This window comes from Protopterus annectens, chromosome 3.part0 (assembly GCF_019279795.1).
Source record: "Protopterus annectens isolate FY-2018-M chromosome 3.part0, PAN1.0, whole genome shotgun sequence".
NCBI classification, from domain to species: domain Eukaryota; kingdom Metazoa; phylum Chordata; order Ceratodontiformes; family Protopteridae; genus Protopterus; species Protopterus annectens.
In genome coordinates, this window is record NC_056731.1 from 523575110 (window position 1) to 523578199 (window position 3090).

The following is a 3090-nucleotide window of genomic DNA, read 5'->3' on the forward strand; positions in this document are numbered from 1 at the left end:
TACACTGACACTGCAAACCATGGTAACATTTCAGTAATATGCAACTTTATTGTAAGGAGGAAAAAAAAAAAAAAAAAACACTACCCTCACCATGCTTCATAAAAAAGAAAACAGCTGTCTTTCTGGAGCAAAGATCTAGAGCATAACAAGGGCTCTTAAATCCTTCCATCCTGTCAAATAAATATGGTAGAATAAAGAATACAATTCAGCTGGCTATGCATGAGGCAAGAAAGATACTGGTCTTGAGTGGTATTTTGCCATCACTCAAAATTACGATAATTCAAACAGGAAAATTGGATTTAATAACAGGCTATACACAGCTGATCTCATTCTACAGGGATCCAGCATGTGTCAGGTCAGAAAGAGATTAAGCCAGGGCTGGTCTGCATCTCTTACCTGGGCTTTCACACTCTCACTATAGCCTTTGTTGCTTAAAAAGGGTACTATGGAAGCAGAGTACATTTGATGGGCATCCCAATTCTAATTTGGTACACATTAATGTGGATCTCCTCAATACCAAAAATTTAAGAAAATGGCCAAACTTGAGGGTCTCATGCAACATACATACATATGCATACACACACACACACACACACACACACACACACACACACACAACCACTATTAAAAAAAAATTCTGAGTTTAACTGGCACCATGGACAATTGTTACAATGACTGCTTTCATTCTTTTAACATTACATGAAGCTTCAGATCCTTTTTATAATACCTGGATCAAATTAAGTTACATCAAATTTAAAGTAACTTTCAGAAGTCACAGCAATTCCATACTAAACAATACAACCTTAACCAAAACTCACCTTTTGGAAATGACCATTCAAGTTTTTTTTTTTCTCTAAAATTTAAAACACATTGCAGTCAATTATAAAAATAAATAACTGTAAAAGCCTCCTCGACTTTACAATTACATTGACACTAAATATCAGTCTTCAGTGTTAGTAGGCTATTTACTGAAATACCGTCATTGATCCCAGGGGGTTGGGAGGAATCGACCATTAATTTGCCAATACATTTCCCTGTACTCTAAAAAAGCTGACCAATTTCCTCCTCCTCTTAAACACTTTTTCAAAATACACAGATTAAAAACTTCTTAAAGTTCAAACAATTTATTCAGTGCCTACAAAGAGCATTCTTGTTGTCCTGGATAGAGTATGTATGTTGATAATTTTTTTTCAGAGGCGTTTTCAGTCTTCCTATATAAAAAGATGCACAAGACAAATGGGTAGCACTATAAATTATCCTTTTAGTGTTACTATCATAACTACCTTGCATCAGGAAGACTGTTTGGTGGCTGCCTATAGTGATGCAAGTAATCTCCATATATCTACACTCTACAGGCACCACACACATTTTCCTTTCTTTATTCATATTCTTCTGCTTATTATTCAAGAAGCTTCTTCATACATTTGTTCCTTCTATAAACCAGTTTCAGAGCACCCACAAGCTCCTTTCAATACCCCAACCCCCTGGGATCACTTCTGGAGAAAGCACCACAAGTCAAAACACAACTGATGTCATATCCAAGAATCTTCCCCTTCTCCTGTGGCTGAAAATCTCTCAGAATTAGGGGGTACTGCATGGTTCTCTTAAAACAAACTCCTCCTGCTCCTTTAATAGCTCACCAGGATAATTATGTCCCTCAACATTCCTTTTAGAGACCTCAATGTAGTTTTTCATTTTCACGTATCAGCCTTGACAACATTTGTCCAGTTCTTTTTTTGCCAATAAGGGTGATTGCTGTCAAAGTGCAAAAAGAAAACCTATTAAGAATACGAGGACTCAAACTGTTGTCTTTCTTTGTTCTTATAAAAGGTGAACATCCAGATTGATTTCATACTCAATACTGTGTGTGAATGACAAAAAAAATAGTAGGATCTTCTATGGGGCAAAAATGTCATCCAAACATCTATAATATTTATAAATGGATGACTTTTATCCAGAGTCCAAAATAAACTCTCCACAGCACATTGGCAAAAACTGGGGCCGAACAAGTCCCCATGGCTACTCCTTTAATCCCATGGAACCAAACAAAAAACTCTGCTCCAAGTCCACTAAAATTACTATTATGTATATCTAATCTGGAGACAACCTGCTTCCCAGTGATTGTGCCTCGATAAAATACTCCATCCCCTCCTGATAGAGAATTGACAAAAAGTTCTCAAAGAAAAATGATGCTGTCTAAACAAAGAAAAATAATGCCCTCTACACATTTCACAACATGCTAAAACTCTTAAGCAGATGCCACGAAGCTTTCAGAATGTGCCCTTTGCCATCAAAAAATTACTTCAAATGGTAGTCTATTAACTTAGCAAATGGTTCAGTTTTTGATCCTCCAGATGCAACAATGGGTTTCACCGGGGAGGGGAGTCCATTTGTGGACTTTCTGTACTCCAAAGTGATGTGATCAATGAAGGTGCGAGTCATGTCACTTTTGTCCTCGTATTAACACCAATTATACAGATTTCTAATGGGAATTTTGGGACAAACTGATGTTACCAATGTTTGTACCTGCAAGACATTTAGAGTTGTATATATGGCTTCCTGTGAGGCATGTTCAGCCCTCTATATAGGCAAAACTAAAAATGCCTTTTCCAGCATATTATCAGCACACGTACAGTACTCAGAAAGGGGACTGCAAAAGTGCACTTGCAAGACACTCCTTGACCTGTGAGGGGTTTACAAAATGTACCCTTTTATATTAGAACAAGTGCAGAGATCTACTTATTGCGGTGACTGAGAAAACAAGCTTCTGCACACAGAAATGTGTTGGCAACTGAAACATGATGCTTCAAACTTTCCAGGACTTCGTGTTAGTTATTAGTGAATTAGGAAGGAGAGCATCTGTTTAAGCTTTAGGTACATACGCGGTTTACATTAAAAGAGAGTACTTGGGTTCTGGTCGTCTTAACCAGTGATTTTTATCTACTGGTCCTGTTTTGGTCAGAGTTTCGAGTACTTGTAAAAACAGTTTGAGAATACAGAATTCCTACCTCACACTGGACCTTTACGATCAAGTCTTATTGTACCAACATAAAGATCATAAATACTGAAAGGGCTGCCTATGCCACGTTT